General features: G+C 46.3%; 1 protein-coding gene across 3 annotated transcripts in view; it reads right to left on the bottom strand.

Moving 5' to 3' along the window:
- Nucleotides 1-15,590, bottom strand: part of SEMA5A (semaphorin 5A) — a 976,513-nt gene extending 960,923 nt beyond the window's left edge. For all 3 annotated transcript variants that reach the window (XM_030205332.1, XM_030205321.1, XM_030205342.1), the window contains exon 1: nucleotides 15,283-15,590. The gene's annotated coding sequence lies outside the window, so the exon portion shown is untranslated. The remainder of the gene's footprint in view (nucleotides 1-15,282) is intronic.
- Nucleotides 15,591-15,733: the final 143 nt, after the last annotated feature.

Below are 15,733 nucleotides of genomic sequence, written 5' to 3'. Positions count from 1 at the left end.
GGACATGGCATCTCTAAAATCTATGTGTGCTGTTATAAAATACACCAGCTCTGCGCCTAATTTAGGTGTCGGGATTTATACCAAGTAAATCATGGCGTAAATGGCCACGATTAAATTTGGTCACGTGGAGAGGCACTCAGCATAATTCTATATACCATGTGGAAATTTAAGCATATTCTATGAAATTTAGACGCATTTTTTCCAAGTGCCATATACAGAATCTAGCCTAAAATGGTTAGCGCATGGCAATGTAGGTGCACTAGCCAATGACCCCCAATCTCTAAATATAGCCTGTCTCCAATGGAACTGGGTGTTAATCCCTCATATTCAACAGCATTCAATCTCATCCTAAACCTTGTGTTTCATATGAATATGCATACTGGGCAGGTTTTTGTCCCTAATGCTTATAAATAAAGATCTGTTGTCATTGAAGGTTTACATCCTGATGAGGTCTGCCCAGATAATCTGAATAATAATAAAAGCCAGTTTACTTCCCTTCCCAGGAAGCCTTCTTGAGGGCCTATTACAGTTGCCCTGCTTCCCACTACCCCCTCTCACAGAGAGCCCCTCAGGGAAAGGTTTCCCAAAAGGATGGTGTAACTGCAGGACAGGGTGAATTGGCTTATTATTATTATTATTATTTTACAAGATGCATTTCCAAAGCTCACCATGATCTGGAAGTTCATTCACAACCTGCCTTTCCCTTCTCAGCATTACAGACAAAAGCCACCCAGTGCTGACCTAGAATGGAGCTTCTTTCTGTTCCTCTGCGCAGGTCTTCCTGCAGCTCATCAGGCCCCTCAATATTAATGAGTGAAACAAAAAACTTAGATTCCATCCTATAATGGGGAATCTTGGGTGGAGGAATCTCTGAAGTGGGCAAAGAATCAGTATTTTCTATGAAATCTCTCTCTATATATGGGGTAAATTCTCAAAAGGTTGCCATAATTTACGCACTGGAACGGTACTTGCATAGACCGAGTTTTATAATGACTGCCGTTATAGAATACTAGAATCAAAATAATATGTTCCTCACTCTTCTGACTCTTCAGACTCAAAAATATATCATTCTGAAGGTCAGCTCAATTAGAATTCACCCACCACCATGCTTTTTACTGCTCCTTTCTTTTCAAAGGGCCTAGTGATTAATTAGTGCAGCAGACTTTGATCCTGGGGAACTGGGTTTCCCAATGCAGGTCCTTGTCACTCTGGGCAAATCACTTAACCCTCCATTGCCCCAGGTACAAATAAGTACCTGTATATACTATGTAAACCACTTTGAGGGGCCCTTTCACTAAAGTGTGCCGAAAAGTGGCCTGCGCTAGTGTAGACACGTGTATTCGATGCTCAAAGGTTCATTTTTCAGTGCACCTGCACAAAAGGCTTTTTGTTTGGGGGGGGGGGGGGGCGAAAATGGACGTGCGGCAAAATGAAAATTGGCGTGCATCCATTTTGGGCCTGGGACCATACCGCCACCCGTTGACTTAATGGTAAGGTCTCACACATTAACCGAGCGGTAATCGTCAGCACGCATACAATGCCGATTACCGCCCAGTTAGCGCCACATGCTGGAAAGTTTCCGGCGTGCATAGTAGGCGCACATAAAAAGTGAAATTACCACCCGGGCCACGCAGTAGCCAGCGGTAGTTCCAAATTAGTGCATGCTGGGCGTGCATAGGCGCCTACGTGGTTTGATTAAAGGGCTCCTGAATGTAGCTACAAACACCACAGAAAGGCAGTATATCAAGGTCCCATGCCCTTTCCATTTTGTAACTCTCTATCTCTCTCCCTTTGGGCTGAGCTGTTCTTTAAGAATTTTAAGACAGCGCTAAAAACTTGGCTTTTTAAACAGGCTTTTTCCCTAGAATAATTGTCATTTGGAAATTCATGTGGTTTGTCACCTTGTTCTCCCTTGCCTGTTTTTTTTCTCCCCTATTTTTCCCCACCCTTTCCCTGCACTCCCTACTCGACCCCTTCCCCCCACTTTTCCCTCTGGTTCCCTCCTTTTGTCTTTACTTGCTTACCCCCCTCCCCCTGTTTACTAAGCTGTACTAGTGGCTGCCTTGCAGCAATGCCAACACAGTTCATTCAAAGTGAATGGGCTATGCTGGCATTAGCGCACTGGCAACCACTAGCACGCAGTGGCGTAGCTACGTGGGGCCATGGGGGCCTGGGCCCCTGTAGATTTGGCCCTGGACCCCCCCTGCAGACGACCCTCTCGACCCCCCTCCCACCGCCAACCCTCCCCCGCCACCGCCTACCTTTGCTGGTGGGGGACCCCAACCCCCGCCAGCCGAGGTCCTCTTCTTCCGACACAAGGCTTTATTCTGTTTTTGTGAGACCGACGTCCAGCATGTACAACGTGCAGGATGTCAGACTCACAGAAACGGAACTAAGCCTTGCGCCGGAAGAAGAGGACCTCGGCTGGCAGGGGTTGGGGTCCCCCGCCAGCAAAGGTAGGTGGCGGCGGCGGAGTGTTGGCGGCGGGAGGGGGGTCGAGAGGGTCGTCGGAAGGAGGGGTCAAAGTTGTTGGTGGTGGTGGTGGCGGCGGCGGGGGGGGGGCTAAAATGTGCCCCCTCACCTCGGGCTCTGGCCTCCCCTCCCGCCGAAGTCTGGCTACGCCCCTACTAGCACGGCTTAGTAAACAGGGGGGGGGGGGGTTAGATTCCTGTAAATGTCTTGATGTATATGTTACTTTCTTTCCTATCAAAATGTTTGTAGTTCCTTTCTGTACTATTTTTATATAATTTTATTGATTGTAAATTGTCTAGATCTGCAAGGCAGCATAAGCGGTATGGCAAGTTTTAATAAACTATAACTACTCTAGCGACTAGTCAGAAATACAGTGACTTATTCTATAACTTGCATGTGCAAACTTGTGTGCTAGTTGGAAATTTGAGTGTGCAAGTTTATAGAATTAGGGGCATACAGTATTGAAAATATGTGCCTAACCACAGTGGTCCATGCCATGATAATGTTATGACTGGACTACTTTATTGCCCTGTACACTGGTCAAACCAAAAAGACTTTGCACCAGCTTTAATTCAGAATACTGCAGCAATAGAGGGCTGCAAACGCTGTGACTGCATCATATCCTTCCTAAGCCAATGAAAACCTGGTGCAAATGCAGATGCTTAAATTATATGCAGAACGGGCATGTTCTGTAACAGTGCACGTAAAGTCTAAGAATGCCCACAACCCACCCATGGCCACACCCCCTTCAGATCCACATCTTAGAATTTACGCGCATCACTTTATAGAACATGTTTAGATATTTGTGTGCGTAAATTCTAATGAATGCCAATTAGTGTCAATAATTGCTTGTTAAGTGCAATTAACAACACTGATTGGCTTGTTGAATTAAGTTCCATGCACATATTCAGAATATAACCAGATTTGAGCTTGCAATTCAAGTCGCACTATATAGAATCTAGGAGATAGTGTATAAGTGGCCTATACTGGCAAGGACATTTTGGAGGTCTTTCTATAAAGTGGGCACCAATATGTAGGTACCATATGCACATAAATGGCCAGAATGCTGATATATGTGCTCATGTGTGCACACATGCATGTAAATGCCAATGTTCTGTAACTACATGTATATCATCAATAGCACATAATTTGCAAATGGGTACACATATTGACAGAGTCTGGGCAGAACTCAAACTTACATGTGTAACTTATAGAATACTATAGTAGTAGCCTAATGGCTAGTGCAGTGGCCTGACAACCAGGAGAACTGGGTTCCATTCCCACTGCAGCTCTTTGAAACTCTGGGCAAGTCACTTAACTCTCTATTGCCCCAGGCACAAAATAAGCACCTGTATATAATACATAAACTGCTTTGATTGTAACTACAGAAAGGCAGTATATCAAATCCCTATCCCCTATACTATGAGTTACACGCATTTCTCCAACATCTAGGGGTATTTTCACCAACTCTATGGCTGGCATAAGTGCTTGCACCTAACCCCATCTGTGTTAATATGCCTGGTTACACTAGCTTTCTATAGAGGAAAGCAGGCATCTATCTTCCTTTATAGAATAGGTTCTCAGTTGCCCTCTACGTGCCCAAGGATTGCGCTCTTTGAGGGTAATCTTATATCAGGACACAAGTTAATCGGACAGGAAGTGCCTTTTTAAAATCTATTTTATAAATACATAAAGGCATCTGTACTGTCCCGCTAGATTTTTAAGGGGGTATTTTACTAAAGGTTACCTTGAGTTATCTGCAGCAGGGCCCATAGGAATAAATGGGCCCTGCTGCAGATAACTGGAGCTAATCTTTAGCAAAAGACCCCACCTACCATTGTCTAGTTCTCCCCAGCCCAAGACTCGCTAATGTGGAATCTACACATCACAGTGCCTTTTTCTTTTTAGCACCCCATACTTGGAATAGTCTCCCTATAACTCTCTGTAGTGATCTGTCTTTCAGGAATTTTAAGGCTGAAGTTAAAACTTGGCTTTTTCAAATAGTTTATAGACAAACAGTGTGACTGAATTATCGGCTGTATAGGCTTAGGTTTGCCCACCTCCCTCTCTCCTTCCCCCCCCCCCCCCTCACCTCCTCCCACCTCCCTTTCTCCTTCTAACCTCTCTTATTACACTCCTAGCGTGACCGCTTGCTTCTCTATATTTTAACTATGGAGTTCCTTTCCTGTTTCCTTTCATAGTCTGTACACTGCTCTGCTCTGCCCATCAACTACAGCAGTATAGAAAGCCCTGTAAATAAATAAATAAATACGTCAGTATCTGTGTGTCATTATAAAACATTAGCACAAATCTTGCAGAAATTGTACCTCAAATGAAGGTGTGGACCTCATGCATGCATATTTTCTAAAATACGTGTGCAAATCACAACTCCACCCACGCTCTGCACTAACTCCTCCACTGGGCACATCTACTGCACAAGCACATGATGGCTTGCATCACACATACTTTTATGCAGGACCTAATTTAGTGTGCATTGTGTAGAATTTAGTGTGCATCGTGGCACAAATGCTCAGGAGGCGAGTGTGAAGGTGAAAGGGAGACAGACTCAGAAGTAACCTGAGGAAACACTTCATCAAGGAAAGGGGGGTGAATTCCTGGAAAGGCCTCCCAATGGAGGAAGTAGAGACAAAATCTGTACCTGAATTCAAGAGAGCTTGGGACAAGTCCATAGGATCTCTAAGAGAGTGAAAGGGAGAGTCGGTGGCATAGATGGGCAGACTGGATAGGCCATATGGTATTCTAACAGGGTGGGTGTGGATGGGTGAGGGGAGGGTGATCAACAGAGACATACAGCTTTATGGTTTATAATGGGCTAGGAACCCCAGATCCTTGTTAAGTCCTTTCTGTTGGGTGTTAAAATATTCAATCATTCTGACTTCAAAGGTCTTACGTTCTTGTATGGTTTTAAAGTTACAAGAACGTAAGACCTTTGAAGTCAGAATGATTGAATATTTTAACACCCTCCCCTCACCCATCCACACCCACCCTGTTAGAATATCAATGATATGCTTTGATGTCCCCATGCATACTTCCTACCCACCCCCCTCCTCCCACCCTGTCAGACAGTCATAGTAATGCTTGAATGTTTTCACTTATATACACTGTCAGCTAGCACATTTGCTTATTTCCGATCTGAGGAAGAAGGGCAACCTTCGAAAGCTAATCAAGAAATGTATTAAGTTATGTCCAATAAAAAAAGGTATCATCTTATTTTCTTTTCCATGTTTTATTTTGTTTGATTTCTATTGCTAATCTTAAGAGTGGACTAACACGGCTACCACACTCCTATACTTCAGGCTGTAACACCTCAGAGCTGAGGCCCTGTCTCCCCTAGAGTACTAAGCCTCTACTACAGTGGCAGAAAAGAGGGGGAGAAAGACAAAAATCCCTTCCTTTTATTTGATTGTTGATACATTTACACTAAATCATCTCTGTCCACTATTTCCTTTCATAGAAATTCAAATAGGGGAAGCCATTTAGAAAATACACTCCATATGTTATCAGAGACAGGAAGTGAGCATGCAGCACATCATCACCATTCAACCAGGCCTTTAATGGAAGAAGTAACTAACTTGTTAGTCTCACTCACACACACAAGGAGTGACTCGGACTGCACACAATGCAGCGGGGCATGTTCATCCACTCCTACTCTAGCTGAGATACTATTTAACCATCTCTCTGACCTCATGTACAACTTTCTTTAAATCAATCACCTTACTTTATATTTCTTCCTACTTTCTTACCTACTTATATGTTACTTCTTTGCTTTACCCTTCACTGTCAATGGGAGATGAAGAGATCGTGGGTGAAGGCAAGTTTGTTGCAGATTGAGTGGGCGTTCCACAGGGCGCACGAGAAGGGGAGGGAGGAGGGGGGGAGGAGGGGAATAGGGATGAGATTGGAGATATCGCGGGATCGTTTGCATAGATGAGATGAGGACGAGGACAGGTGTGGGGGACCTGGGTTGGGATTGATGTCACCCGCGGATAGCAGGAGAAGGAGCAAGAGAGTACGGAGAAGATTGGGTGAGGAAGGGCGACGAAGGCGACGAAGACGGGATGCGCTTAGGAGGAAAGGGGAAGGGTTCATGGCAGGAAGGAGGTGTTGAAGGTTGAGAGCTAGGAAGGAGGAGGAAGACAGTAGGGATGGTGAGGTGGTGGGGGACAGGGGTAGGTAGGGGAGGGCGGAAGAGGACAGAGATGGGTAGTGAGATCGTGTGGAAGACAGCGGTGAGAGGGGGAAAGATTAGGGAGGGACAGGGCAAGGAATAGGATGTGAATGGGGGCCATGGGTAGTGACTGAGGTGTTCAAGGGAAGGTAGGTGTGCTGAGAGACAGGCAGGTGAGGGTAAGCAGTCGGGCAGGAGAGTGATGAGCTGGTAGGAAAATGGGCTGGGAGGCAGGCAGGTTTCAGGGTGGGTGGTAGACAGTCAGGTGATTGGTGGTCAGTCAGTGATTGGCTAGTAGGCAGGTTGAGTGGCAGGCTGGAGTGGTTTGAAGCAGGAGCTGGCGGACTATGACAAGCTGAAGTAGACAGACTGGAACAGGCTGGGACAAGCTGAAGCAGACGGACTGGAGCAGGCAGTGAGATGCTGGAGCAGGCGGACTGGAGCAGGCAGGACGAAACTGGTTCAGGCGGACTGGAGCAGGCAGGGAGAAGCTGTACCAGGCGGACTGGAGGAGGCAGGAAGAAGCTGTACCAGGCGGACTGGAGGAGGCAGGAAGAAGCTGGATCAGGCGGACTGGAGCAGGCAGGAAGAAGCTGTACCAGGCGGACTGGAGCAGGCAGGGAGAAGCTGTACCAGGCGGACTGGAGGAGGCAGGAAGAAGCAGTGCCAGGCGGACTGGAGCAGGCAGGAGGAAGCTGGATCAGGTGGACTGGAGCAAGCAGGAAGAAGCTGGATCAGGCTGACTGGAGCAGGCAGGAAGAAGCTGGTTCAGGCAGACTGGAGCAGGCAGGAAGAAGCTGGATCAGGCGGACTGGAGCATGCAGGAAGAAGCTGCGTCAGGCGGAATGGAGCAAGCAGGAAGAAGTTGGATCAGGCGGACTGGAGCAGGCAGGAAGAAGCCGGATAAGGCGGACTGGAGCAGGCAGGGAGAAGCCGGATCAGGCGGACTGGGACACGCAGGGAGAAGCCGAATCAGGGGGACTGGAACACGCAGGGAGAAGCCGGATCAGGTGGACTGGGACACGCAGGGTGAAGCCGGATCAGGCGGACTGGAGCACGCAGGATGAAGCCGGATCGGGTGGAGGCATGTTGCAGAATTGGCTGGGCTCGAGCATCGCGATGGCTGTGCAGCAGCAGCTCAGGGGGAATCAGCCTCCCAGACAGATGCCGCCCTGTGGTTCCTGACCTCACCGTTCTATGCACTGGCTTTGCTGAATCACGGGGATCGCCAGCAGTGTAGGTCCACTGGGTACACAGCAGTGGTCACCGATGGACGCTCCTCCGCTGTCCACACAAGGGCCGCCCGAACTTGGCTGCCGTCCCCCGCGCCCTGGTCGGCCAGCAAGCGTCTCAGCCCGTGCACTGCGTCCAGGCCCTGCGATCTGCAACACGCGCCCGGGCCGTTCCGGCCGGGGAGCACAGCAGCGGCACACAGGACCTCGGGCTCAGCGTGCACTGCAGACGCCGACACGGGACTCTGAAGTTCGGGATCCCTCGGGTGTTTGGGCCCCGGCAGAGAGAGGCAGCGGGAGTCCTGGGATGGCCGGACGGCAAAGCGAGGAACAGGTCGCGACCACGCGGCCACGCAATCAGCCTCGGGTCGGTCACTCGCGCCGGAGGTCGATGAGGCCGTCGCGGTCCAGTGATCTACCACCTGGTTCCCACACAGCTCCGGTGCAGTCCGGTACGGCAGAGGATGGCCCAGGATGGTCCAGGTGGGTCCAACTCCTCAGAACTTCAGAAGCCCGTTACGAGGCTCCTTACCTGTCGGCCATCTTGCTGTATTGTTTTTGAATATTTTTACTGCTGTAATTGCCTATTGCTCGTTTGATCTATTATTCTTACTGTACATCGCCTTAAGTGAATTCCTTCAAAAAGGCGATAAATAAATCCTAATAAATAAATAAACACAGAATTCAAGATGAGGGCTGCCTGTTAGCAAGCTACAGTGTGTTCTCCATATTTTTTTATGATGATGACGCGTAAAGACAGACAAGCCACTCTTGCCCCTTGCTGTGCCTACCACTCACCCTACATTAAGGTTTATGACTCACACTGGAAGACAGATTTTTGGTCCAAAGTAGGTGCATTGAGACCGGTGGCTAGAGGAGGTGTGGCTTGGAACAGTTTCTTTGACTGAAAGTTACACTGAGCCCAAACTCTTGATCTCCGCCGCTGTGGCCTCATGCAACTAACTCGCCTGATCAATGTGATCAGAGAGGGCATTTTGAGGGAGTTGCCAGTACTGGTGAACGGAAGGGAAGCGCAGAGTTCTGTGCCCCTTGTGAGTGTTGCTGGAAGATCTTTGCAAGCTGCAGCATTATTATTTATTTATTTGTAGCATTTATACCCCGCTCTTTCCCGCTCGATAGCAGGTTCAGTGCGGCTTACAATGTATGGGTAAAAGTATCACAGATATAACACAGTTGTATAGAGTAGGACAAAAGGAAGAGATGTGGGGGGAAGAATTGAGATATGGATAGTGTTAGTGGTCTGGATTCCCAAGGGAGAGAGCTGACAAATAATTTTCGATTTTCTTCCGCGGGGGGCATTCCCGGCATTAATCAGCAACGCGGCCACATTGCCGCATGCTGATCACCGCATTAGTAGAGTGTGAGACCTTACCGCCTTCGAAATAGGTGGCAGTAAAGGCTCAGACAGTAAATATCCACATTTGTTTATGAAGCTATTCGGTTGCACTTGCGTTTGTTGGCACCTCTTCAGTGGTTTGAGATTTGGCAATCTCCGTTGATTTTTTTTTTTTTTGATACTTTTGGATTTTGTGTCCATTGCAAGACCCCTGACGCAGGCGGCTTTACCAAAACACGGACCGTGTGAGGTCTGTTCAATAAAAGTTTTAGTTGACCCCCCCCCCCCCCCCCATTTCCTGAAGGCTCCCTGTGCTTTTAGTTTTCGCTCCCGTATGAGTGTACTTTGGATTCCTTCTCCTCTGTTTCTTTAAAATTTGTAAGACTTTTAGACTGTCATCATACACACTCCTGTTTCTAGAGTGATCCTTCCTGGACTCTGTTTCTCAGCTATTCATGCTGTATGCATACAGTTCATATGTCAGTGGGAGATATCTGCAGAAGAGTCTTATGAAGACAGCCACAGCAACCCCTCTCTATGCCACGGGACCCAGTTCTAGAAGGGAAACTGGAGGAAACAAGCACTGGATTTCTCACAGTCCCATCCAGGTGCATTTCAATTAGTAGAAGCCAGAGACTACAAATCCCATGATGCATTAAAATGCCTCTATCTTTGAAATAAATCACCTGGCAGTTCTGCCCCATTTCTTGGTCTTATAATGATGACTAAATAGCACGAGTTTTTTCCAAAAGTCCTCAACACTAGTATCTCCCAATGAACGGAAAAAAAAATCTTTAAGGTGAACTAAACTATGATTTCAATACCAACTGAATTATGAAAAGAAATTTTGCACACACACAAATAAACTTGCAGCTCAGAGTACCAGTCTTCCTTTCGGCTGGGCCCCTCAGATACACACACATATCAATTTTATGCAGAGCTGATTTTTGTTACGTATGATGAAGCAGATAGGATGACAGTCCCACTGGCAGCAGGATCTTATAATTGCTTCTTGTGCTTGCACTTTCATCACTGCACCGGAAGGGCAAACTCAAAGCCATCTGAGTCCTGTTATCAATAGATCATCCTCCATTATCCAAGACTGAAAGCAATGCCGTTCACCCCACAGCGTTTACCCATTCGACACATTGATTCATGATGTCCCTCTGCAACCTGCAATGACATTAGTTTTTCTCCAGCACTGAGACGGCTCGTCCCCAAGAGCTGTGCTATTATAATTTGACTGCACTTCATGTGTAGAAACTATCTTAATAATATTTGACAAACTGACATACAGCAGCGGTGACAGTGAGATACCCTGCATGAATGAGTATGTCTCGATAAAACACTAAGCAACCTTCCCCTCAGCATCAGCATGGCAACTAAATACAGATAGAAAGATGTTACATGATAGTACATGTATTGTCCAGTGATTGTTCCAAATTTAAGATTTTCTGAACTACTTCCCCTGTAAATGAGTGACATCTCTGTCTCATGAATCGTCGTCTATTTATTCAATTGGCAGTCTGGCTTAGTTTTTCACAGGATCCAGGGGAAGTGGATTACAACCACCAGATTAGAGTCTGATAATTGTAGAACTCTTTCTCTAGAACCGGTGAAATACAACATCCCCCTGCTCTGTCCCTATCCTGATTCAGCCTCTCTCTCCTATCTCCTTTAGCTTTGTTCCGCTGATACTCCCTTGTAACTGTGCCCTTGTAAGATGCCATGTACAGGACATGAAAATATGAAATATGAATAACAGAGCTGAGAAAGGCTTAGAGACAGGAACATCGCAATGTTTTCTAAGTACAGATTTGACAAGTAAAGTTCCAGTTACCATCTGACATATCCCTGACATCTATGTGTTAGAAGTATTGTGCATTTCCTGCATGCACCAACTGCCATCGATGTACATGCTAATTAAATTATTATTTACTAACCCCCTTCACTTGGGGTAAAATATTTAACACATATGTGGGTGTGTTAAGGGTTTAAGGGGGGCCTGCACTAGCATCAGAGCATGTTTTTGACACGTGTGAAGTCCCCCTTTTATCGCAGCAGGTAATAGAGCTGTCTCTTTTTTTTTTTTAAAGAAACGGTCGTGTGGTAAGTGAACCACTTACCGAGTAGCCATTTCTGGGGGGAGGGAGCACTTACTGCCATCCGTTGAGCTGGCGTTAAGGGCTCCTGCGCTAACCCAGCGGTAACCGGGCAGTGTGCTGCACTGCCCAATTGCCGCCGGGTAAACACCAGCGCTACAAAAACAGAAAATATTTTGGTAGCTCTGGAAATGGCATTTGTTAGGGGTGGGAACTATCACCGGGCTCCTGCGGTAGCCCGGCGGCAGTTCTAGGGTGGCTCGCTGCAAGCCAGTTGCTGCACACCAACCCTTTAGTAAAAGGGCCCCTAAATGTGAATATATTCATATAAGCATAACATCAGAATGGCATGGCAATAACTTCATTAGTCATTACTATGCTAAGGCTATAAATAAATGACTTCAAATGTGCCAAAGCATCATAGTTGGAGTTTACAAGAGAGGGAGGTATTGCCCTGGGTGTCTTGCCTCAACTTGGACTTCACCTGTCCTGTACATCCCAACCATTCTGATATTTTACCCTCAATTCCACATCTACCCCCCTGATTCTATATACGGTGACTAAGTTTGCATGCGCAAATCAGCACACATTGACAATTTGGGCATGCAAATTAATTAGCTAATGAGCCAATCAGTGCCAATAATTTGCTGCTAATAACCATTTATTGGTGTTAACTGGCCTTAATTGGGATTTAAGTGTGCATCATATTCTATAATGATGCACGTGGAAATCCTGTAGCACGTAAATTCAAGGAAGCATGGCCAGGGGTATTCCAAGAATTTATGCGCATTGTTACAGAATAGTGAAAAGATCCTCCTGCCTGTGAGGAGGGGTGGTAAAGTGAAGGGGGAGGGGCACCTGTAAAGGTTGTGTAGAGGTCCAGAAGTTGGGTACCAGGTATTTTGGTCTGAGGGATTTGGCAGATCAGATTTGGAATCAGGGCCAAGTCAAGTTAGAACTGGGAGAAAGTACAGGAGGGATTTGATAGAATCAAGGCAAAGGGGATGGGGTTAGAGCTGTTCAGAGAACATTAAACCTAACGGTTAGAGAAAAGGAGACTGGTTATTTATTTAGATTTTGCTCACACCTTTTTCAGTAGTAGCTCAAGGTAAGTTACATTCAGGTACACTGGATATTTCTCTGTCCCAGGAGGGCTCACAATCTAAGTTTGTACCTGAGGCAATGGAGGGTTAAGTGACTTGCCCAAGATCACAAGGAGCAACAGTGGGATTTGAACTGGCCCCCTCTAGATTACAAGACCAGTGCTCTAACCACTAGGCCACTCCTCCTCTGGGTTAAAATCCTACTGATGTTCCTTGTGATCATGGAAGTCCCTCAGCCCTCTACTGCCTCAGGTACAAACTTAGGGGTCTTTTTTTACTAAGGTGTGCCAATGAATTTAGATCATGCTAATAAATGATAAGAAGCCCATTATATTCTCATGGACATCTTATCTGTTAGCATGCACTAATCATTAACATGTACTAAATCTATTAACACACCTTAGTAAAAGGACCCCTTAGGTGGTCAGCCCGCCAGGTACAGGAAAATACTTCATGTAATTGACCATAAGCTAAACATCCAAATCCGTTGTACACCAATAGCTATTTCACTTGTGAGTATACAGTACTTCTTGCATTACTTTTTAAAATTTGGGTCTTTTTGAGGGTCCAGGACAACCCAAAGAAATGTGCCAGACATTCTCTCCAAAATATTATAAACAGAAATAAAGCAAAGCAAATGAAAGCAAAATATAGTGTATCTTTTTATGAGAAAAATGTATTAGGTATCACTTTCTTTTAATTTATTTCACACGTTTTCCGGTAGTGGCTCAAGGTGAGACATTCAGGTACACTAAGCATTTCCCTGTCCCCAGAGGTGTTACAATCTGAGACAATGGAGGGTTAAGTGACTTGCCTAAGATCACAAGGAGCAGCAGCAGCCATTTGAATCGGGTTTCCCTGAAGGTTAGCCTAGTGCCTCACCTCTAGACTTCTCCTCCACTATTTATGCTTTTAAAGTGGACTAACACCAGAACCACACTACCCTCTTTGGAAAGTAATATCAGCAAATACTGTAGCACTTATTATCAAGTTTGTCTTTACATACCACTGCTAATACCCCTAGGAGGGTGACATAAAACCCTATCACAATACTCCTTTGGAAATGGTCAAGCAAAACTGCACCCTAACATTAAGGATATCACAAGGCAAAATCTTCAAAGGCGCCAAAATCTGCTGGGAGACCTCTTACTCTTCAATAGTTTGCTCTTGCCCTTCAGAGACCAAAGTAGTAAAAAAAAAAAAAAAAGAAATTTGTAGCATTCATACTCCTAACCCTTAGAAAACCGCATTAATGTATTTGATTACGGTACAGATAATACAGAAAACCTCTTAAGAGCCACAGAATGTATCAAATGATTGCATGAATCCATATTTACAGTATAACCCCGCATGTCATGGATACATTCAGTTACTTTGGCCAATGGTGCTATAATCTGCAGAAAATCTCCTAGTCTGGTGAAGACTTTACTACTTTCACTGAATTCATTCAACCTCATCATGGCACAATTCAAGGACCCCCCTAGTTCTAAACTAGTATTTGAAAGGAGGTCCCCCATTTAATAACACAGCAACACGCATTTGGTGCGCCGAATGCTGGTGTAAAAAGTAGACGATCCCTCTCCGCCCGGGTACCATCACCAAGAGGCTGCAGCTGCCGCCTTTGAACTGGCGGAACACTTGTTTGGGGTGCCCCCTGGTGGTGGCAAGCCGCGCAGCACCCACGTCCAATTCCAGAAATAACCGTGCGCGGCTGAGCAGTGAGCCCACCGTCACATCCCGAGCGAGTTTTCACAAGTACCACCAGTGCTGCTGCGCTACAAGAAAGCGATATTGCCCGTGCACGTGTATGGTTTAGATACACAGACACACGCACACAAAGTTAACTGATTTCCTAAGCAGCAGCCTGAAACCTATCTGCTGTCATTTGCAGAGGGATCGCGACTGTCCCGAGCACTCCAACCAACATCACGATCGCGGCCCGTAGATGTCAACATTTCAAAATCATTGGGGTTTCCAACACAAGTACTCTTCCGTTCACACAGTGGAACAGCTTGCTCAATATTGTTCAGCACCCACAGAGCTGGCTCCTATGTCCCCTAACTACAAATTCTGCAGCTACTTTTGCTTCACTCAGCCGGGGCTTAACTGCTTTGCACCTTGCACGATCGATAACTCCACTAGCCATTATTATTGCTATTACTCCTGTGCGTCTCCTCCCCCCTCCCCGAGTGCATTAATCCCAGACAATTCTACAACAATATTCTTCCTGCATCGCTGCTAACCCGAGAAACAAATTACACTTTCAGTTATTATTAAAGAATCATAGCAATGAGATCCCTCGCTGCCCTGGGGAAGTTTCTAAAGGAAGTTCAGTAATCTCATTTTGATCTCTGCCCATCATATACAGAAATCTGTGTAAAATAAGTTCAAAAGTCGATTGGAAATGAGAGCCACATCTACTTCGCAGCCCTGAGTTGTTTTAGTTCTGGTTTTCAGCTTCCCTCGCTAGTAAACTGGTCCTTACTCTTCCGTAGGTTCTTATTGCAAATGCAGAAAGTTTTGCTGCAAGACACACTCGTTAAAAAAAAGCATCTCCCCCTTCCCCATCATACAAAAACCGTCGCACATGTGAATCCACTTTTATTTTAAAAATAGTGTTTTAAAATTTATTTGTGGCTTGCAATGCCCTGTGTTTATTTTTCTTGTTTTGTTTAACCGATCTTCTTACTGCTGCAAACAGCGAACCACAGTAGTAACCGGACCCACGTAATACAGACAAATACACGCACAATCAAATGATCCAAAAATATATAAAAAAAAAATAAAATAAAGCACTGGAAAAAAAAAAAAGAAACGAGCATCTCACCTGGTGCCAGCGCTCCCTCTTCATCTAGCAGATTCGGTGCCTGAGGACAGAGCGCACCCTCCAGACCCGGGGCGACTGGCAATGCAGTTGCTCTTCCCGGCTATCAAAAGTTAAATAAATCCATTTCTCCTCCCGGAAGGTCCGATGCCAGTCCGGAGCTAGCGATTGCCGCTGCGGCGGCAGCAACAGCAACGTTCTCCTTCCTCGTCCCCGTCAGGCATAGCCCGCTCGGCAGCTCAGAGGGAGCCTGGCGGCTGCTGCACCAGCGCACGATTATTATTAGCCTTAGCGGGCACCGTGCGTCTGGAGCGAAGTCACTGAGCCAATGAAGAGAAAGTCATTTCTTTCTCACTGACTCCCTCTCCAGGACCCTGCGGGACTCTCTCTTGCTCGCCGTGAAATCTGACACCGCCGATGTCTCCTCTCCATTCACAGCGCGGGAGGAGACACC

This window comes from Microcaecilia unicolor, chromosome 1 (assembly GCF_901765095.1).
Source record: "Microcaecilia unicolor chromosome 1, aMicUni1.1, whole genome shotgun sequence".
Classification (NCBI taxonomy): Eukaryota; Metazoa; Chordata; class Amphibia; order Gymnophiona; family Siphonopidae; genus Microcaecilia; species Microcaecilia unicolor.
This window is presented reverse-complemented; position numbering and strand designations above follow the sequence as displayed.